Below are 23,453 nucleotides of genomic sequence, written 5' to 3' on the forward strand. Positions count from 1 at the left end.
TTTTTTTTTTTAAGATGGTGTTTCACTCTTGTCGCCCAGGCTGGAGTGCAATGGCGCGATCTCGGCTCAGTACAACCTCCACCTCCCAGGTTCAAGTGATTTTCCTGCCTCAGCCTCCCATGTAGCTGGGATTACAGGCGTGCACCACCACTCCCGGCTAATTTTGTATTTTTAGTAGAGACAGGGTTTCACCGTGTTGGGCAGGCTGGTCCTGAACTCCTCCTGTCCTCAGGTGATCCACCCGCCCCACCCTCCAAAAGTGCTGGAATTACAGGCATGAGCCACTGCACCTGGCCGCTATGAAGTTTTGACTGTGAGTCTTTTTGTAGGCATACACTTTCATTTATCTTGGGTAAATAAATAGTGGTGGAATTACTGAGTCATACGGAAGATGTATGTTTAACTTTAGAAGACAATACTGAACAATTTTCCCCAAGAAATTACACCATTTTGCATTCCAACCTGCCATCTATAAAAGATCTAGTTGAGTGACAAATCAGAATTGAGTTTTAGAAGGATTATTTTGGGACAGTGGGCAGGCTGGTGCGGTGGATCATGCCTGTAATCCCAGCACTTTGGGAGGCCGAGGCAGGTGGATCACTAGGTCAGGAGTTTGAGACCAGCCTGATCAACATGGTGAAACCCCATTTCTACTAAAAATACAAAAATTAGCTGGGTGTAGTGGTGCGTGCCTGTAATCCCAGCTACTCAGGAGGCTGAGGCAGGAGAATCACTTGAACCTGCGAGGCGGAGGTTGCAATGAGCCAAGATCGCACCATTGCACTCCAGCCTGGGTGACAGAGACTCCATCTCAAAAAAAAAAAAAAAATATCTGGCCGGGCGCGGTGGCTCAAGCCTGTGATCCCAGCACTTTGGGAGGCCGAGACGGGTGGATCACGAGGTCAGGAGATCGAGACCATCCTGGCTAACACAGTGAAACCCCGTCTCTACTAAAAAATACAAAAAAACTAGCCGGGCGAGGTGGCGGGCGCCTGTAGTCCCAGCTACTCGGAAGGCTGAGGCAGGAGAATGGCCTGAACCCGGAGAATGGCCTGAACCCGGGAGGCGGAGCTTGCAGTGAGCTGAGATCCGGCCACTGCACTCCAGCAAGGGGGACAGAGTGAGACTCCGTCTCAAAAAAAAAAAAAAAAAAAAAAAAAGAATATCTGGTACAGTGAGAGTGTAAGACTTGGAATAGGGAAAACACACAGTAAAGTAATACACTTGAAAATTGATGTGTTCCAGCCGGGCGTGGTGGCACACGCCTGTAATCCCAGCTACTTGGGAGACTGAGGCAGGATAATTGCTTGAACCCGGGAGGCGGAGATTATAGTGAGCTGAGATTGCACCACTGCACTCCAGCCTGGGCGACAGAGGGAGACTCCGTCTCAAAAAAAAAGAAAATTGATGTATTCCTTATCAAAGGAATTGGTAGGGAGGTAGATAAGTTTATGGATTCTAGTGCTATAAGGACATGAACTCCTTAGACTTGATATATGGGGTGAGGATAAGGTAGGGATCAGGTGACCCCTATGTATCTGTTATAGGCTGCTGGATGTTGAAACACTGTGGAGGAAAAGATTTAAAGGGAAGGAGTAATGAATTCCATTTTGTTTGTAAGTAGTAATTGGGGATAAAAGGAAGTATGAAATATATCTGGGAGTGTGTGTAGGAAGGATAGAATGGAATTGGAATGTTGGGGACCATTAACATTTAAGAAATGAGCTGATGAAGAGTCTGCATAAGACCAAAAGGAGTAGCCACTATAAAAGGAAACCAAGGAAAGTGATTTAACAGAAGTTAAAAAAATAGAACTTTGAAGAGGGAGGGAGGGACTGGAATGTTGTTAGTGTGAGTAAAAATACAGACTTCTGGCCGGGCGCTGTGGCTCACTCCTGTCATCCCAGTACTTTGGGAGGCCGAGGCGGGTGGATCACCTGAGGTCAGGAGTTCAAGACTAACCTGGGCAACATGGTGAAACCCTGTCACTACTGAAAATACAATTACAAATTACAAAAATACAAATACGGATTAGCTGGGCGTGGTGTCAGGTGCCTGTAATCCCAACTACTTGGGAGGCTGAGGCAGGAAAATTACTTGAACCTGGGAGGCGGAAGTTGCAGTGAACCGGGATTGGGCCATTGCATTCCAGTCTGGGTGACAGATCGAAACCGTGTCTCAAAAAGCAAACAAACAAAAAAACCCAGACTTTTGGAGGTTTCTTTTTATATCTGTTAAAACTTGTAATATCATGTTACTTGTCCTAGTAGTTATACTTTATGGAATAAATCCTAGAGAAACGTACACATGTGGAAAAATATGTTTAACATACATTAATAATAGTAAAAAAATGGGAAGCACCCCAAGTATCCATCAATAGAGGATTGGTTAAATAAAGTATAGTACATTTGTGTGATGGAATGCTGTACAGCTTATGGAATATGGTGTATATACTGTGTTACTTTCCGGTGCTGCTGTAACAAATTAGTACAAACTTAGTGACTTAAAACAAATTTAGTCTCTCACAGTTCCGAAGGTCAGAGTTCAAAATATTTCACTGGGTTAAAGTCAAGATTGTAGCAGGGCTGGTTTCTTGTGGAGGCTCTAGGGGAGAATCTTCTCCATCTTCTGGAGCTATGTTCCTTGTATTCCTTGTATTGCGTTCCTTGGCCGCATCCTCCATCTTCAAACCCAGCAGTATAGCAATTTCAAATTTTTTCTGTTTGAGCCTTCACATTGTTTTCTCTCTCATAAGGACTTTTATGATTATATCAGGCACAAGCCAGATAATTTAAGATAACCTCCCATCTCAAGATCTTTTTTTTTTTTTGAGACGGAGTCTCACTGTGTCATGCAGGCTGGAGTGCAGTGGCGCCATCTCAGCTCACTGCAGGCTCTGCCTTCCGGGTTCATGCCATTCTCCTGCCTCAGCCTCCCGAGTAGCTGGGACTACAGGTGCCTACCACCACGCCTGGCTAATTTTATATATTTTTGGTGGAGACGAGGTTTCGCAATGTTAGCCAGGATGGTCTCGATCTCCTGACCTCGTGATCCGCCTGCCTCAGCCTCCCAAAGTACTGGGATTACAGGCGTGAGACACCATGCCTGGCCTATCTCAAGATCTTTAACTTAATCACAGCTGCAGAGCACCTTCTGCCATATAAGATAACATAGTCACAGGTTCCAGGTATTAGGATATGGAGCTCTTTGCCTGGGGCAGGTAGGGTGGCGGGGGTGCATGGGGAGGGGAGGAATTAATCTTCATGCCGCAAAGGACAGAAGATCTGACAAGGACAGAAGATCAAAGTATGTTAAGTAAAAAAAATTGTCAAGGAAATATGTAAAATTTTCTAATTTTGTAAAATCTAAAAAATTACCTGTATACCTATATGTCATATGTATTATTAGAAAAGAAATCTTGATGAATATATTACCATGTTGTTAACTGTGACTGTCTTTGAGAGAGAGATTACAGAGTACTTCGACTTCCATTTTTTTCTGTGATATTTGGATTCTTTTTTTTTTTTTTTTTTTTTGAGACGGAGTCTCGCTCTGTCGCCCAGGCTGGAGTGCAGTGGCCTGATCTCAGCTCACTGCAAGCTCCGCCTCCCGGGTTCACGCCATTCTCCTGCCTCAGCCTCCCGAGTAGCTGGGACTACAGGCGCCCGCCACCTTGCCCGGCTAGTTTTTTGTAGTTTTAGTAGAGACGGGGTTTCACTGTGTTCACCAGGATGGTCTTGATCTCCTGACCTCGTGATCCACCCGTCTCGGCCTCCCAAAGTGCTGGGATTACAGGCTTGAGCCACCGCGCCCGGCTGATATTTGGATTCTTAACATGTATTTTGTAATCAGAAAAATCAGAATAAAAGGAGAGAATGGTACTGGGGCATATGTTGCAGAGAGAGCAATAAGATAAGGACTGTCAAGTGTTTAGTTGATTTAGCAACAAAGAGGTTCTCAGTAAGTAACCTTAGTTAAGTGTGGTTTCAGAAAAATGGTAGAATAGAAGCCAGTTTGCAATGAAAAAGTGGGAGGTGAGAAAGGAAAGAGTGAAAAGGTAAACATTTTTTGTAGTTGCTTAGCTATGGGGAAGGGAGGACACAGTGAGACACAGGGTACTTTGGGGTGGAATGAAGATCCAGCGAGATTTTGTTTTTGTTTTGTTTTTTTGAGAAAGGGTCTTGCCCTGTCGTCCAAGCTGGAGTGCAGTGGTGCATTCATGGATCACTGCAGCCTTGATCTGCTGGGCTTAAGCAGTCCTCTCACCTCAGCCTCCCGAGTAGCTGGGACTACAGGCATGTGCTGCCATATCCGGCTACTTTTTGTATTTTTTGTAGAGATGGGATTTCACCTTGTTGCCCAGACTGGTCTTAAACTCCTGGGATCAAGCAATCCACCTGCCTTGGCCTCCCAAAGTCCTGGGATTACAGGTGTCAGTCAGTAACCACACCCAGCCAAGATTTTTAAATATGGCGGAGGAGCATGTTTAAAAATTGAGAGCAGAAACTGGGAAGAAGGGAGCAATCACTTGAGCTCTAGGAGAGTCCAAAGAGCATAAGCTCTGACGGAAGTCTTCTGACTTTAGACAGAACACTTACTTGCCTGTGGCAGGTGAGAACTAGAGAGGTGTGGATATGTGTCAGAGTTAAGTGTGTAACACTTTAGATTCCTTTAATATCAGATTTTAAAAAAACTCTTGCCGTCCTAAATGCTTTTTTGGCATCTTCTGAAAGTCAGTTATTGTGTAGCTATGTATCTTTAGTCTTGCTAATGTACTCTCATTGTATTGACTTGTCCCAGAAATGTCTGATTGTTTCTGTAGCCTAGTATATGGAGCTCAGGGAATTAAGACCTTAGTTTTCTATTATAGTATAACATTTTGAGAATTTTTTTTCCTGTTATATTTGAAACTAACCATTGCATAAAATACATGCTTATGTGAGTTCTTTTTTTTTGAGATAGGGTCTCACTCTGTTGCCCAGGTTGGAGTGCAGTGGTGTGATCTTGGCTTATTGCAACCTCCGCCTCCCAGGTTCAAGTGATTCTCTTTCCTCAGCTTCCCAAGTAGCTGGGATTACAGGCATGCACCACCATGCCCAGCTAATTTTTGCATTTTTAGTGGAGACAGGGTTTCGCCACATTGGCCAGGCTGGTCTTGAATTCCTGGCCTCAAGTGATCCACCCACCTTGGCCTCCCAAAGTGCTGGGATTACAGGTGTGAGCCACCGTGCTCTGCCAAAAAAAATCTGCTTTTTTGAGTCTGTATAAATTTTCTCTGGAATGTTACAACAGGAAAGCATTAGAATTATTATATAATTCAAAGAAACCAAGGTTCAAAGAGCTTAAATAACTTGTCAAAGCCACGCATCTTGTTAATAGAACATAGTACTTTACCTGCTGAGATGCAGAAGACCTTTAAAAAATTATTTTATTGATATTTAGTATATTTGTGCCAGAATTCCCTGATTTTTCACATGTATCTTTTATCCAGTTTTCATTAAGATAGAACATTTTTTCCACCTCATAATTTCATTGCTCTTTTCTTTTACCTATACAGTAGTTCCCCCTTATCCTCAGGAGATACATTCCAAGACTGCTAGTGATACCTGAAACTGTGGATAGGACCAAGCTCTATGCATAGTATGTGTTTACCTGTTCATACTTACTTATGATAAAGTTTTATTTATAAATTAGGCACAGTAACAGAGTAAAGACAACAATTAATTATTACTAGTCAAATATTATTAAGTGAAATAAGGATTACTTGAACACAAGCACTGTCATACAGCAACAACAGTGGATCTGATAACCGAGATGCCTACTAAGTAACTAACAGGCGGATAGCATATACAGTATGGATACACTGGGCAAAGTGATGATTCATGTTCCAGGTGGAACAGGACAGATGGCATGTAATTTCGAATTGATGAATTGGATTTTTTTTTTTTTTTTTTTTGAGACGGAGTCTTGCTGGGTCGCCCAGGCTGGAGTGCAGTGGTGTGATATCAGCTCCCAGGTTCCAGTGATTCTCCTGTTTCAGCCTCCCAAGTAGCTGGGATTACAGATGCGTGCCACCACGTCCAGCTAATTTTTGTATTTTCAGTAGGGGCAGGGTTTCACCATTTTGGCAGGCTGTTCTCGAACTCCTGACCTCAAGTGATCCGCCTGCCTTGGCCTCCCAAAGTGCTGGGATTATAAGCTTGAATCACCGCACCTGGCCGAGAATTAATGAATTGTTTATTTTTGGAATTTTCCAAGTAATATTTCTGGACCAGGTTGATGGCAGGTAGCTGAAACCATGGAGAGTGAAACCTCAGATAAGGAGGAACTACTGTAATTAAAGTAATTACCTGTGTAATTAAAGTAATTAAAATGACTAGCATTAAAATAGAGTTTTTAGGCCTTTGCTGTGATCTAGGCACTATTTACTCATTTGGAGGATTATATTGAGATTCTTATTGACATTTTAGGATTTTTCAAAACAGTAGTACTTCATTCTTTTTTTTTTTTTTTTTTTTTTTTTTGAGACGGAGTCTCGCTCTGTCACCCAGGCTGGAGTGCAGTGGCGCTATCTCGGCTCACTGCAAGCTCCGCCTCCCGGGTTTACGCCATTCTCCTGCCTCAGCCTCCCGAGTAGCTGGGACTACAGGCGCCCGCCACCTCGCCCGGCTAATTTTTTTGTATTTTTAGTAGAGACGGGGTTTCATTGTGTTAGCCAGGATGGTCTCGATCTCCTGACCTCGCGATCCGCCCGTCTCGGCCTCCCAAAGTGCTGGGATTACAGGCTTGAGCCACCGCGCCCGGCCAGTAGTACTTCATTCTTATTTCACATTGGGAAGGGAATGATAATGCTGTTGAGCATACTTAACACCGTGCTGCATATATTGTGTCTACTGAAATTTAAAATTCATATATGCTGTATTTTAAGAGTTGCTTGTTCTGAATTTGTATTTTTAAGCACTAGCATGAAACATAAGGAAACATTTTAATACCTTTGCTGCTGTCAAGAAAAATTTGTGTGTGGATATCCTTTTCTTTAAAAAAACAAAATGAAACAAAACAATTTTGTTGTGGCATTGGAAGGTTGAGGTTAGGGAATAGGCTTAGCTCCTCACTTGTGAGCTTGAACAGCTTAGGTGTAACAATTTTAGGTGCAGCTTAAATAATCAAATTTCAGTTTTCCAGTGTTCTTATTCAATATATTTTATTTATTTATTATTTGTATTATTATTATTATTTTTTTTTTTTTGCAGGGTCTTGATCTGTCACCCAGCCTGGAGTGGAGTGGCATGATCATAGCTCACTGTAAACTTGAACTCTTGGGCTCAAGTAATCCCAAGTGTCAGACTCCTGACACTTGGACAGACTCCTGTGTGAGACTCCTGAGTAGCCAGGACTATAGGCACATGCCACCATGCCTGGCTAGTTTTTAAAAGATTTTTTTGTGGATATGAAATCTCACTATGTTACCCAGGCTGATCTCGAACTTGTGGTCTGAAGCGACCCTCCTGCCTTGGCCTCCCGAAGTGTTAGGATTACAGGCATGAGCCACTGTGCCCCGCCCTTTTCCCCGAGTTTTAACACAAAAGGATTTGTGGGGAAATCAGTAATTTGGTAATACAGCAAAATGGTTCATGTAATAATTCCTTCTCTATGAAGGAAGGCAACTTTAGGTTTGGTAGGGAATCTAGCAAAATTCTGTGTTGAAAATAATTTGATTGTAAAAAGAATTGGTGCCTGGGAAATAAAGTGGCATGGCAAGTAGAACATGGGTTTTGTTTCATGTCTTTGTTGTTTATAAACTTTCTGGGTCTTTTTTTTTTTTTTTTTTAATCAGAAAAATATGTGTCTTGATATTTACTGTGTAAAGTTGGTCATGAGGAGTGGAAATAATAGCATATAGTGCCTAGAACAGTACTTGCTATATGTTTTGGTCATCAGTATAAATAGCAGCTATATTAATTTTGTGATTATAATATTAAAGGAAAGCGAAATGCATAAAGCAGCCAGCCACAGTGGTCACACCTGTAATCCTAGCACTTTGAGAGACTGAGGCGGGAGGATCACTTGAGCCCAGGAGTTCAAGACCAGCCTGGGCAACGTGGTGAGACCCCATCTCTATTTAAAAAAAAAAAAGGAAAAAAAATGCAGAAACCTCAAATGAAATTGAAGATATATATATAAGGAATATCTAGTAGCAAAATTGATTTCAGTTTTGTTGAATTACCAGATTGTTAAATATATTACCAAAATTGCCTATATGACAGTTTTCTTATGGTAATATGGAGGATTATATTGTCCACCTCATAAAACTGATGTATGTGCTTAAGAATATTAATTATTCTGTTCATTGGATGATTTAGGTTGGCCTAGTAGCAGAAGAGGTCCTGGGTTTGTATAATTCTTTTATAGATTGTGTTTACCAAAGCATATAACATTAAATAAGACATAATTTTTTAGCATGTAGGAAACTTACTTCAGATTCACAGACCATGGAAATTTTTGTTATTTGTAACAAATAAATTGTAATTTGTTATTTATAGTTTTAAGATCATTATTTCTTCATAAGAAATAAGTATAATCTAGCAATGAATGTACTGGACGTAATGTTAGGTAGTAGATTAAATGGCTGGTTAAAGTATTTCATTAATTATTTTTGAGCGAAGTTACACTTGTATAATTCAGAAGGTTTCAGATGCCAAATAAATGCTAATTTTTCAGGGTAATTGCATGCTCTATCTCGTACAGTTTTGGATATCTTAAAATAAGTTTGGTAATCAGTATCACCAGCTGCTAACTCTGGTTTTATTGAATCTAAGGGTGTGGCTGGTATTTTTCCTTACATGTAAGGACCAGGGAGAGGAAGTTTAAAAATGTGTTCTGTCTTAGAGTAGAAATGGAATTATGGAAAGACTTCTTGCCACACCTGTGGTCTACTATCATTTTAAATATTCCTAGATTAACAAACATTGAAAATGCTAAAACTGAGTAATACTTCATTTATTCATGTGAAATGCCTTGATCAGATAACACAGAAATATCAGCAGTACTCAGATGTTTTGAACTGTTGCAAAAATGAGTGTAGGTATATGTGGTAACTTTGTATGTAGCTCAAGATATTTCTGAGCTGTTTAGCTGATTTAGGGGGTTTTATTTAGCTGGAGAGCAGTGCATGTGGTACTGTTTAGTAAAGTTCTCTAACAGTGAATATAAATATAAATTTCCAACTAAAACACAAACTCATACTACTAGAGCATTAAGTATAAAAAATTAACCACAAACCTGACATTTTATATTTAGATTTGTTTTTTATACTTAAGTCCTGTAACCAACTTTAGAGAAACACTAAACCAATTAGTTTAGTGTTTCTCTTACCCTTTGAAAATTTCCATTTGCCTCTGATATAGGCATGTAATTATGATGTGGTAGCCATTTGATGCTTTTTCTCTATTGATTTTCTCTCATTTTCTCTTCTTCCTTTCTTTTTCTTTAGAAACTGTTGCTTATAGTTTATGAAGTTAAGAGGTTTCCTTTCATTTAAATTTTATTTATTCATTTTTTAAGAGATTCCCTCTGTCACCCAGGCTGGAGTGGAGTGTCACAATCATAGCTCACTACAGCCTCAAACTCCTGGTCTCAAGTGATTCTCACTCCTGGGCCTCCCAAAGTGCTGGGATTACAGGTGTGAGCCACCATGCCCAGCCCCAAATGTTAATTAAATTAAATTAATTAATTTATTTTTAAAGACAGAGTCTTGTTCTTTCACCTAGGCCAGAGTGTAGTGGCATGATCATAGCTCATTGCAGCGTCAAACTCCAGGGTGCCAGTGATCCTCCTGCATTAGCCTCCCAAGTAGCTGGAACTACAGGCACACACCACCATGCCCGGCTAATTTGGCCTCTGAAAGCACTAGGATTACAGGTGTGAGCCACCGTGCCTGCCTCAAAATGTTAATTTTAAAGTCAGGAAAGTTTCTGTTTGGGTTTATAGGGTTTATATTTAATACAAAAATTATAAAAATTTTTGTTGATATTCTTGAGACCTTTAAACATTTTTAGTATATGTATATATATTTATTTATTTGAGACAAAGTCTCACTCTGCTGCTCAGGCCAAGTGCAGTGGTGTGATCATGGCTCACTGCAATCTTGACCTCCCAGGCTCAAGCAGACCTCCCAGGCTCAAGCAGTCCTCCCACCTCAGCTTCTTGAGTAGCTGGGACCACAGGCATGTGCCACTACACCTGGCTAATTTTTAATGTATTTGTAGAGACAAGGTCTTCCTATGTTGCCCAGGCTGGTCTCGAACTCCTCGACTCAAGGGATCGATCCTCCTGCCTTGGCCTCTCAAGGTGCTGGGATTACAGGTGTGAGCCACCATGCACAGCCCTTTTTTTTTGTTTTTACAGATTTAGGGGTACAAGTGCAGTTTTCGTTACATGGTTATGTTGTGTAGTGGTGAGGTCTGGACTTTTAGCGTAGCCATCACCCGGATAGTGTATATTGTACCCAGTAAGTAACTTCTCCTTCCTTACCTGCCTCCCACCCTCCCACTCTGAGACCTTTTAAAAAATACTGGTATTACTACATTGATGTAGCAGAAAATGATTAAGTATAGTCTATAATAGGCTGTTTTCAGATAAGTTAGGAATTTTCATGTTGACAACTTCATTTTCAAATATAATTTCTGCTTTAATATTTTAGTTAATAGAATTTCTTAAATAGGTAATAGATTAGTTTTTGGCAGGCAGTAAAATCCTCAGGGTCATGACATATTCTGATATGCTGTGTTTTGACTTTTATGTTCTACAGTTAGTTTTAGCTTACCTTCTTAGCAGTGATTTATAGTTGTCAGAACATTTAGGGCTGAATGTTTAGTATCTTGGCTCTATCATTTATTAATTAGCCAAGGGATCTTGGGTAAGTTGTTTAACCTCTATAAGCTTCAGTAAAATCTATCTCAGGGTTATGGTGAGGATTAAATAAGATAATGAATCTAAAGTCTTGTCACAGTCCCTGGCATGTAGTAAAGCATATAGTAAATGATGGTGGTAGCAGCAGCAGTGATGTATCATTGTGTACATGTTTTGTTTTCCTGAAAGTTAGCTGTAAGGAAGGATCAGAGAGAGAAAGAAATATGTTATATGCCTACAGATAATCTTAACTTGGAGAAACATGCCATATAGACATCTAAGAAAAGATAATTGTCTGTCGTGTTACTATTATTTCCTCTTTTTTCCCTTTCTCTGTAATTCCTACTCTTCTGTTTTTTTATTTCTTCTGAAGCCAGTACTTTGTGTATCTTTGTAGCTTCCATCTCTCTTTGATAGTTGTTAGCTTAAATAAGTGAAAGACATAACTTGAAATTCTTCTTTTTGGATATGTTTTAAAACTTACATTCCATTTTAATATCAAGTATTTTGATAATACTTACGTAAGACATTACATGGGTGTTTATTCCCATTTACAGAATTGGAACAACAATTCTTATAACCTGTTAAAAGATTGAAGGTAGATATTACATTTGTACTAGTCTTAAATCCTACTGTAATAAGATATTTGTACCAACCTTAAATCTTACTGGAACTAAGCCATGTGTTGTAGGACACATCTGTAGTCCAAGCTACTTGGGAGACTGAGGCGGGAGCATTACTAGAGCCCAGGAGTTTGAGACCAACCTGGGCAATGTAGCAAGACACCATCTCCTAAAAAAATTTTTACTGGAACTGGTGTAAATATTATTTTTAACTTTCCATGTACTAATTCAGTTGTATATCAGGTTTTTTATGGGCTCAGAGTTTCTAACTCCTTGAAAACTCCTTGAGGTGGGAGACATAACGATGTATACAGATACAAATTAATGACCTTTTATATTTGCATTGATATAGCATTTTGAAATTTGAGCAAACATTTTAGGATGTGCTTCTCAATTTGATATATTGCTGTTTATTTTAGAAGCAAATAAGAAAAGAACTCTGGATACATTTGGTGTTACACATACTTAGACAAATACCCACTAAAAAAATATCGTGCTATAAGTCTGCACATTCTGGTTTGTAGTTTTGTTTAAGCAAAGTTGCAGTTTAAATAATGATCCCTGAGACATAATTACCTGTCATTCACCTACCTGCCAATTTCCCTGAGTTTATGGTTTCTATAAAACTTACTTTGAAACATGAGGTACTTGTAATAGTCAATTTGAGAATGAAAATATGAATAATTTAAAAAATATGACATAGGTGGTAGAGCTTATGTCATGTTTTTTAAATGAATAGAGCTTATCTATTCATTAATTCTTTTTTTTTTTTGAGACAGAGTCTCGCTCTGTTGCCCAGCCTGGAGTGCAGTGGCGCAATCTCGGCTCACTGCAACCTCTGCCTCCCGGGTTCATGCCATTCTCCTGCCTCAGCCTCCCGAGTAGCTGGGACTACAGGTGCCCGCGACCACGCCCGGCTAATTTTTTGTGTGTTTATAGTAGAGACGGGGTTTCACCGTCTTAGCCAGGATGGTTTCGATCTCTTGACCTTGTGATCCGCCCGCCTCAGCCTCCCAACGTGCTGGGATTACAGGTGTGAGCCACTGCACCCGGCCTATTCATTAATTCTTTATGCCACCCTTTTTTTTTGTTTGTTTGTTTTTTGAGATGGAGTTTCACTCTGTCACCCAAGCTGGAGTGCTGTGGCGTGATCTTGGGTCATTGCAACCTCTACCTCCTGATTTCAAGCAATTCTCCTGCCTCAGTGTCTCAAGAAGCTGGGATTACAGGTGTGTGCCACCACACCCAGCTAATTTTTTTATATTTTTAGTAGAGACAGGGTTTCACCATGTTGACCAGGCTGGTCTCAAACTCCTGACCTCAAGTGATCCTCCCGCCTCAGCCTCCCAAGGTGCTGGGATTACAGGTATGAGCCACTGTGCCCAGCTTCTTTCAGCCAACTTTTGTTGTTTAGTGTATACTGGCTGCTGTGCTCGTCATTATGGAGAGAAGACTAGTACCCTCTCTTATTCAGAACAAGAAAAAAGAAAAAAAGATGCTTTTAGGCTCCAAGTCAGCTCCCTTCTCAGCTGTGCTGCTAACCTGCAATCCTGACCTCAGTAATGATCTCCTGATATCTTCAGCATTGTGTTGCTCTCTCCCTTTTATTTCCTTACTTTATATCTTTTCAGATTAGAACATATTTTTCTTGTCATGGCGAAGGTCTCTACAAAAATTAATTTCCCCTCATTTATGCCAAATAATACATATTTAAGAAAATTTGGAAAAATAAGTATAAATAATATTAAAAATCACAAAGTTAATGTCTTACATTGAATTTTATTGTGGTAATTGCTTTTGGCAGTTTCTGTTACTTGTGTTTTCTTTATAGTTTAGCCAGAGCAAACTATTAAAACTCAGTTTGGTACTTGTATGCTCGTGTTTATAGCAGCATTATTCCCAAGAGTCAAAAGGTGGAAATAACCCAAATGTCCCTCAGCATAGAGATGAATTCATAGACAGAATGTATGTGGGCGGTGTCTGTATATGTATGAATGTGAATATTATTTAGCCACAAAAAGGAATGAGGTTCTGATACATGCTACAACATGGATGAACCTTGAAAACATTATGCTGAGTAAAATAAGCCAGACAGAAAAGGCTAGTTTTACATATAATCATACAAGTATGATCCCACCTGTAACATATATATATAGAATAGGCAAATTCATAGAGTCAGAAAGTAAATTAGAGGTTACCCAAGGATGCAAGAAAGGGAAATGGATATAGTATTTCTGTTTGGGATGATGAAAAAGTTTTGGAAATAATGCTCATGGTTGCACAAGATTGTGAATGTTTTAAATGCCATGAACCATACATTTAAAAATAATGAGAATGGCAAATTTTATATGTTTCACTATAAATATACTTTAAAAAAAAGTCTGTTTGAAACCCTTAACGACTTGTAGCTAGTTCACAGTTTTACTTCTGAGTGAGGCTTAGGTGTCTCTCTGTATATTAATCATGCTCCATCATTTTTTCAAAAAAAAGCACTGATTATGTGAGTGGTGAGTTTGTGGACCATTAAATTTTCTTCTTGGTTTTCTTTTTTTTCCATAAATATGGATCACTTATAATGAAAACATTTACACATAAGAATTACTCTTTTTTTCTTTATGAGATGGGATCTCACTGTTGCTCAGGCTGGAGTACAGTGGCGTGATCTCGGCTCACTGTAACCTTTGCCCCCTAAGCTCAAGCAGTTCTCCCTCCTAAGTATCTGGGACCACAGATGCGTGCCACCACACCCGGCTAAGTTTTTGTATTTTCGGTAGAGATGGGGTTTCACCGTGTTGCCCAGGCTGGTCTCTAACACCTGAGTTCAGGCGATCTGCCTGCTTGGGCCTCCCAAAGTGTTGGAATTACAGGCGTGAGCCACCGCACCCAGCCAAGAATTACTTTAAAAACAAAACTACATTAGATAGTATTTATCTTCTTTAGGCTACTGTCTAGTGTCTTTTTTTTTTTTTCTAGATCATCTTTCACCTTTTTTTTGATGTGTGGATCTCATTCTTTCATTATAAGTTTTATATAACCACATTGGAGATAATTAGAAAAAAGAGAAAGGACTCTCTCTGGCCCCAAATTTCATATTCTGACATAACCTTTATTTTAATTTTGATGTATTTTCTTCATGTCTCTGCCTATATCTTTGATCTAATTTGAATATATATGTAATTTGAGTTCTGTTTTCACTTTTTGTTGCATTAACATTTTGCATATGGTCTGCCTGATTGTTGTCTTAGACAGATTTTTAATTTTATTTATTTGTTTGTCTATTTATTTATTTAGTGAGACAGGGTCTTGCCCTGTCACCCAGGCTGGAGTGCAGTGGCTGAATAATGGCTCACTGCAGCCTCTGACCTCATAGATTCAATCAGTCATCTTGCCTCAGGCTCCTGAGTAGCTGGGACCACAGGTGTGCGCCACTATGCCCGGCTAATTTTTGTATTTTTTGTAGAGATGGGGTTTTGCCATGTTGCCCAAGCTGGTCTTGAACTCCTGGGCTCAAACAATCCACCTGCTTTGGCCTCCCAAAGTGCTAGGATTACAAGTATGAGCCACCGTGCCCAGCCTTAACCAACTTTTTTTTTTTTGAGATGGAGTCTTGCTTTGTCGCCCAGGCTGGAGTGCAGTGGCACAATATCCACTCACTGCAAGCTCTGCCTCCTAGGTTTGCCATTCACCTGCCTCAGCCTCCTGAGTAGCTAGGACTACAGGCGCCTGCCACCACACCGGGCTAATGTTTTGTATATTTTTTTTCAGTAGAGGCGGGGTTTCACTGTGTTAGACAGGATGGTCTCGATCTCCTGACCTTGTGATCTTCCTGCCTTGGCCTCCTAAAGTGCTGGGATTACAGGCATGAGCCACCGCGCCTGGCCAGCCTTAACCAACTTTTTAAAACAAAATTACAAAAGGCTTACATGATACTAAAAAATTTTAAATACAAAAGTCACTAAAGTAGGAAAGTTTTCTTTCTCTGTTTTTATTTCCCTTGCTACATTCTCACTATCTTGAGGTAGCTGTTAATAGATTGATAGCCTATCAAAAAATGGTATTATATTGTATGTATATCGTATTGTTTACCTATATTTGATTGGCTCCATCAAATTGGGAACTATGTTGTTTTTAATGGCTTCATTACATTCTGTTGTATGGTAGTGTCATAATTTATTTGCTTATTTTCTGATTGATGAACATTGTGGTTATTACCAGTTTTTTCTTATTATAAATAATTCTTTATTTTTATTTATTTATTTATTTTTTTAAGACAGAGTCTCGCTCGCTCTTTGGCCCGGGCTGGATTTTGCAGTGGCTCAGTCTCAGCTCACTGCAACTCTGCCTCCTGGGTTCAAGTGATTCTTGTGCCTCAGCCTGCTGAGTAGCTGGGATTACAGGTGTGCGCCACCATGCCCAGCTAATTTTTGTATTTTTAGTAGAGACGGGGTTTTGTCATGTTGGCCAAGCTTGTCTGAAACTCCTGGCCTCAAGTGATCCACCTACCTTGGCCTCCCGAAGTGCTGGATTACAAGTGTGAGCCACCATACCTGGCCTGATTTTTTTTTTTTTTCTTTTTAAAAATAAGAGATCTACTCCAGCCTTAATTTTAGTACATAAATCCATATACCTATACTATCTATAATAGGAAGTTATGTAGAATAATCTAAATTTTTTTAATTGTACAGATTGGTATAGCATAGGAATTCATGACTTTACTCAAAATTTCATCTGTAGAACAAAGATAAAACTCAAAACTGAAGAATAAAAGAAACCTCTTCAAAAATTAATCCTTTAACTTTACATCATAAAAGACTGTTTGGCAAGCCCAAGATAAACGTTTTTGACTTATAAGCCAATGTTAGGCCCAGAATCTCCCATAGGTCAAATGCCAAAATGGCAAATTGGACTCTGTCCAAATTTTCTGTTTATTGAATATTTTTCAAATATTTGTACTATTAGCCAGGACTTGAGCATTTTTGTCATACAGGGATTTTTTGTAACTGAATTTGACACACACACCGTCATAGTGTTTGTTTAGTCCTCCCAGGCATTCATGGTGTATTGAAAGAGATACTCAGTCTTCCTGGTGCTGGTACCTGAAGAGTTCTGATGTCATTTGGATCTCTTTACTTTTGAATGGAAGTTTACAAAAAGCTTACCCAAAGCTTCAAGTCACAAGGCAGTCTGGGTCAGTTATTAACCTTACACATAATCACCTTTCAAAAGCATGGAGTAATACAAGGGTAATGTTCATTTGTGTGAAAGCTCTGCTTATAAGAAACATTCAGACAGGGCTTAACTTCTGCTGCAGTTGCCAGTGAGGGACATCCCAATACCAGTCCGCATGTGCCCAAGGCCCTGAACACTAGTTTGGAAGCCAGGAGGACATGTCTGTAGCTTGTAAGATGAGGTGTACATGGTAGATACCATCTGCTGACAGTTTGGTTGATGTAGGATGGCGATACAGCGGTTAGGTCTATGTGACTGTTTGACATGCTGAGGTTGCTGAAAGTGAACTGGCTGCGAGGGCTAGGAGACTGTCTAGAACACACTTAGTTGTGCCAGTTGAGGTCCTGCTTGTCCTCTCTTTGCTTCTTTCATATCGTTATCATGAGCAGTCAATAGCTGTTCAGTACACGGCACTAAGAAATCCCAGGAGTAAGCAGTAAGATGATGTAGTGATGTAGTCTTGTAGGCCATGTTGGAGAAAGATGAAGTATAATCCTCGAAGAAGCCCATACATGTAGCAGCTACTGAAGAAAGTGCGTAATTTAGAAAGGGGTAATTTTGCAACAGTACTTCCAGGAAATCTGCACATTTGGCTATGTGGTGTTTAACCTTTTCCAGGCAAATTGTTGGCCAGCCATCATGAAGATCTGTTTTGTGTACTACTTCAGAGAGAGCAAATTCAGTGAAATGGGCAGCTGTTGGAAGGCAGAGGTCCATTCCACTGATAGGTTTCTAATAATATAGTTACACATGTAGCAAATTTTGTTTTGTTATTACTACATTCATATTAGTCATACAACTGTTGAGCTGTTCCAGCTTAGGCACACTATCTTCTTTTTCTTCAAATTTACTTACTAGAAGCAGATAGGAAACTGCAGCTAAATACAGCTGCTAGATACAGATGTCATAGCAATCCATAAATAGTTCTAGTAAATAGCAAGATGCTGGAATAGAAAGGCAGAGTGTGACGTGATCACTCACAATGGCAGTCGTCAGCAAAATACTGGCTGAGACTCAGTTGAGGGGATTGGCCTCTTTAGGAGGGCAACTTCAGCTCTTCGTAGCAAGTGCTCGGTGAATATTGGTGGCCAGCTCTCCTCGCCATCACTGCCTTTCCAGCTCCCTGGGACCCTGAGGTGCATGCAGCCAGACGCGACAACTACAGTCCCGCCCCACAGCCCTCACAGCCTCAGTCCTCTTGGCGTCGGCCCTGCTGGTGCTGCAGACAGCCAGCTGCGAAGCACCAGTCTCAGCTCTGGCTGAGCTCCCCCCATTGTTAAAGGACTGGCAGGCGGCTCCCAATTCTGTGATTAATTTCAGTATGTAGATCCTTGCTTATTTGAGTATTTTATTGGGACAGATTTCTGAATCAGCCCATGGGCATATATCATGGATACTTCCAAATAGTTGTTCTGAACAGCTGTATTAATGAATGTATTCGGCAATAATGTCTTTAAAAATACTAATTTCCTTTAGACAAAGCATCTGTTTTTTGTTTTTGGGTTTTTTGGTTTGTTTGTTTTGTTTTTATGATGGAATCTTGCTCTGTCGCCCAGGCTGGAGTGCAGTGGTGTGATCTGGGCTCACTGCAATATCCGCCTCCTGGATTCAAGTGATTCTCCTGCTTCAGCCTCCTGAATAGCTGGGACTACAGGTGTGTGCCACCCATGTCCGGCTAATTTTTGTATTTTTTAGTGGAGACGGGGTTTCAACATGTTGGCCAGGTTGGTCTCGAACTCCTGACCTCTAGTGATCCACCCACCTCAGCCTCTCAAAGTGCTAGGATTACAGGTGTGAGCCACTACAGCTGGCCCAAAGCATCAGTTTTTTATAATGAATATTTCAGATGCAAAAAAAAAAAACCTATGTTCATATCACCCACCGTAAGAAACAAACATTACAAATATACTTGTAAATATAGTCCCCATCTTCTTTAAGATATAACATTATACTTATATGTATGTTTATAAACAGTATATCATATAAACATGCCCTTTTACATTTTCATTTTTGCTCAACTTTGTGTGTTGAACATAATATGTCACATGAGGTCATTAGCCTCCAGGATGGCTGTCAATGGTCTCCACCTCCTTATATTTATACTCTTATGCACTTTCTTCCCACATTGAATAGGGCTGACTTGTGTAACCAATTGAATATTGCAAAAACGTCAGAGTGACTTATGAAGCTAAGTCATGTGAGGATTTTCTATCTTGCTTTCTTGTTCTGGGGGAAGCCAGTTGCCACATGGTGAGGATACTCAGCAGTCTTATACTCAGTCTTTTTTTTTTTTTTTTTTTTTTTTGAGACGGAGTCTGGCTCTGTCGCCCAGGCTGGAGTGCAGTGGCTGGATCTCAGCTCACTGCAAGCTCCGCCTCCCGGGTTTGCGCCATTCTCCTGCCTCAGCCTCCCGAGTAGCTGGGACTACAGGCGCCTGCCACCTCGCCCGGCTAGTTTTTTGTATTTTTTTAGTAGAGACGGGGTTTCTCCGTGTTAGCCAGGATGGTCTCGATCTCCTGACCTCGTGATCCGCCCGTCTCGGCCTATACTCAGTCTTATACTCAGCTCCACATGGTGAGAAACTGAGGCCTTTTGCCAATAAACATATGAGGAAACCATCTTTGAAGCAGCTCTTCCAGCCCCAGTCAAGCCTTCAGATGACAGCAGCACTAGCCAAGATCTTGTCTGCAAGCTCATGAGAGACCATGAGCCAGAATTGCCCAGCTAAACTGTACTCCAGTTTCTGACGTACAGAAACTGTGAGATAATAAATATTTAATATATTAAGCTACTAGGTTTGGTAGTAATGGATGAGAGAAAGAGACTTGTAATTGTTTCCATGTTTGCCTCCCCATACTTCATTACGAGTGAGCAATTTGAAGACAGGACAGGAGCCCTATATCTTACTTATTTTCCCACTCAATGCCTAGCCTTATACCTATGTTTAGTAAGTACTTGTTGAGTGAAATTAATAGTGTTCTTGTGGAGGTAAAAAATTTAGAAGGGATATTAAATCCCTAAAGCTGAGATAGCCTGATGTTTGAATCATGAGTCATTGTTGGATAGCATGTAAAGACCACATTGTTTCTTCTGAATAGTAGTAAAAGTAAGCCTCTCAGCTACTAATGCTACCCTGGCTATGGGAGTATGGCATTGATTTTGAAGTTATGGCATGTGGCTTTTACTTCACTATTGTTCTCTGGGGCTTGGGTTAGGATACAGTCTTTTCTGTAGACGACTTTTTATTTCAGACTTCCTCCTAGGCATACTAACTGAAGCTAAATTTCTTTCTTTTTCTTTTTCAAAATATGGAAGAATGTCAAAGACCTAAAGTCCTGTCAGTTTAGGATTTGCTGGTATATGTAGCAAGAGACAGTACTTAACTATATCCTAGTGGATTATTTTTATTTATAGATTATGGAGAGACAGTGTTACTACAGAGAATTATACCTAATTATGTTCAGAAAATATATTCCAAAATTAGATTCCAAAATTAGGTATAATTTTGAGTCACACATTTGGTACTTTTTAGTTCTTGTAACCTGTGTTGTTTAATAGGGAGGCCCCTAACTATATGTGATGAGTGAGCTCTTGAACTGTGACTAGTCTGAATTGAGATATGGTGTACATGTAAAATTCATACTGAATTTCAGACTTAGTATTAAAGAAAGAATGTAAAATATTACACTAATAATTTCTTCATATTCCTTATCTATTGAAATAATGTTTTGAGTATATTGGGTTAAAAAATCTAATTTCATTTGTTTTGCTTTTTTTTACTTTTTAAAATATAGCTACTAGAAAATCTTAAATAACGGATATGGCTTGCATTTGTGGCTTGCCTTTTATTTCTATTAGAGAGTGCTTTTCTATTGATTGATTGATTGGTTGATTGGTTGATGACTGATTGATTGGTTGATTGATTGATTGAGATGAAGTCTCACTGTGTTGCCCAGGCTAGTCTTGAACCCCTGGCCCAAGTGATCCTCCTGCCTCGGCCTTCCAAGGTGGTGAGATCACAGGCCTGAGCCATGTCGACTGGATGAGAGTGCTTTTTAACCCATCAAAATGTTCAGTTCTTCAGGGCCTTTGTATATTTTCCTTCTTTTTATTTTTATTTTTTGCCTGGCTCTTTGTCTATCTGGCTTCCTCCTGCTCATTTCAGAGATCTTATCTTAAACGTTGCCTCCTCAGAAAGGCAGTCCTCCACCCTATCAAATTAAGTTATTTAGTGTTTTGCCCTCATGTCGTGTATCCTTCTCTGCATTTATTTGTTCACGATTTGACTTCTTTTTTTTTTTTTTTTTTTTAAACGGAGCCTTGCTCTGTCGCCCAGGCTGGAGTGCAGTGGCCGGATCTCAGCTCACTGCAAGCTCCACCTCCCGGGTTTACGCCATTCTCCTGCCTCAGCCTCTGGAGTAGCTGGGACTACAGGTGTCCACCACCACGCCCGGCTAGTTTTTTGTATGTTTTTAGTAGAGACGGGGTTTTACCGTGTTAGCCAGGATGGTCTCGATCTCCTGACCTCGTGATCCGCCCGTCTCGGCCTCCCAAAGTGCTGCGATTACAGGCTTGTGCCACCGCGCCCGGCACGATTTGACTTCTTAACTAGCTCTGTGAGGGAAAGGAGCATGTCTATTTTGTTTATGACGATACTTTTAGCACCCAATAAAGTGTTCTTTTAGAGTAGATTCCAAATAAATTCTTATTAAATGAGTGATACTGGTATTACTAAGCAGTGGGTTCACTGCTGGATGCTCATAGAATCCAATACTATGGCACCGGCTTTTGAGAAAAGAAAAAGGGCTTTATTGTGAGCTGACTGGCAAGGAGACAGGAGTTTAAGAAAGAAACTATGGAGGAGGATGTCATAAAAGAAATTAGGAAAACAGGGCTGTGCAACACCGCGGTCCCTCAGCACGTGCAGGTCGACTCCCTGCTCCCCACAAAAAAGGAAGAGTTCCCAGAACTGAACAACCTGTTGTGTTTAGCGCTCTGATGCGTCCTTTTCTAAATTAAAAGGGCCCATTGGAGCGCTAAGCACAACAGGTGAAAAAAAGATCTGTATTAAGACATTTCATTAGGCTGGGTGCAGTGGCTCACGTCTGTAATCCCAGCACTTTGGGAGGCTGAGGCGGGCAGATCACTTCAGGCCAGGAGTTTGAGACCAGCCTGGCCAACATGGTGAAACCCTGTCTCTACTAAAAATACAAAAATTAGCCAGGCATGGTGGCACCTGCCTGTAATTCCAGGTACTCAGGAGGCTGAGGCAGGAGAATTGCTTCAATCCAGGAGGCAGAGGCTGCAGTGAGCTGAGATTGCGCCACTGTATTCCAGCCTGGGCAACAGAGCAAGATTCCGTATTAAAAAAAAAAAAAAAAGACATTTTACTGAATTTTCACAAATAAGGGGCTAAGGAGAAGATAGAGAGGTTCCCAGAGGTAAAGGAAAAATAAGTTTGTTAATAAAATTAGAGTAGTTTCAGGCACTTCAACAAGAATACTAGAAGCAAAAAGACAATAGAGGGCAATATCTTAAAAAGTATAAGGGAAAATTATTATTTTTTTTAAAACAGGGTCTGTCTCTGTCGCCCAGGCTCTAGTGCAGTGGCGTGATCTCGACTCACTGCCACCTCTGCCTCCTGGGTTCAAGCAACTCTCCTGCCTCAGCCTCCCAAGTAGTTGTGATTATAGGCATGTGCCACAACGCCCAGCTAATTTTTTGTAGTTTTAGTAGAGATGGGGTTTCACCATGTTGCCCAGGCTAGTTTTGAACTCCTGAGCTCAGATGATCCACCCACCTTGGCTTCGCAAAGTGCCGAGATTACAGATGTGAGCCACTGTGCCCGATTGGGAAAATAATTTGTAATCTAAGAGTTTATAGTGCAGTCCTTTCAAGTGTAACAGTAGAAAAAGCATTTTCACATATGCAGTGTCTCAAACTCACCTCTCATGCAACCCCTTTCAGGAAGGTAATAGAGGAGGTACTCCACCAAAATAAAAGTGTTTTGAGCAAAGGGAAGACATAGGGTTTAGGAAACAAATGATCCAACCCAAGAGAGTTGAAAGGAATACCTGGGATCACAGTTGTGTACCACGTGTAGAGCAGCTAGTCCAGAATGGAGCAAGTCAGAAGGTTGCAGAAAGGACTTGTACAAAAATATAAAATTGATAGCACATGTGATATGCTTGAATATGTTGAGATTTATATAATTGGATGATTTGGGGTGAATTTATAAGTACAAATAAAGCTAAACAATTAAGACATTTATTAACTCCAGGGAAGGTAAAAAAGAAAGTAAAAGTAAAAGTAATCAGAGCATACCTCATAGAACAACTGTGACTAAAGTTACATAGTCATGTTAATGCATACACTGAATATTGGTGTAACCAAAAACATGTTTTAATTACATAGGGATGATAGAATGTATGAAGTGTTTGTATGTTATGGTGGGCAAGGTTGATGATATGGATGATGGGGAAAGAACTAATTGACCTTTTTCACAGGAAGAAGTTAACAGATAAAATATTACTTTTTTTTTTTTCTGGTCGTAGGCCTCATATAAGTGGTAAAAATTAAAAGTAAGGGAAAAAGGCAATGGGGTAGACATTTATTATAGCCAAAGGAGGGTCAGGAATTCTTCTTCTGGATCTGGGGATGATAGGAATGTTCAAAAATTATTTGCAAAAG

General features: G+C 40.3%; 1 protein-coding gene and 1 pseudogene across 7 annotated transcripts in view; one reads left to right on the forward strand and one right to left on the reverse strand.

The window, feature by feature from the left end:
- LOC105485393 (ecotropic viral integration site 5) overlaps positions 1 to 23,453 on the forward strand; it is a 288,203-nt gene that overhangs the window by 22,068 nt on the left and 242,682 nt on the right. The gene's annotated exons all lie outside the window — the stretch shown is intronic.
- On the reverse strand, positions 16,754 to 18,037 carry LOC112427349 (cyclin-J pseudogene; annotated as a pseudogene).

Source organism: Macaca nemestrina, chromosome 1 (genome assembly GCF_043159975.1).
Source record: "Macaca nemestrina isolate mMacNem1 chromosome 1, mMacNem.hap1, whole genome shotgun sequence".
Classification (NCBI taxonomy): domain Eukaryota; kingdom Metazoa; phylum Chordata; class Mammalia; order Primates; family Cercopithecidae; genus Macaca; species Macaca nemestrina.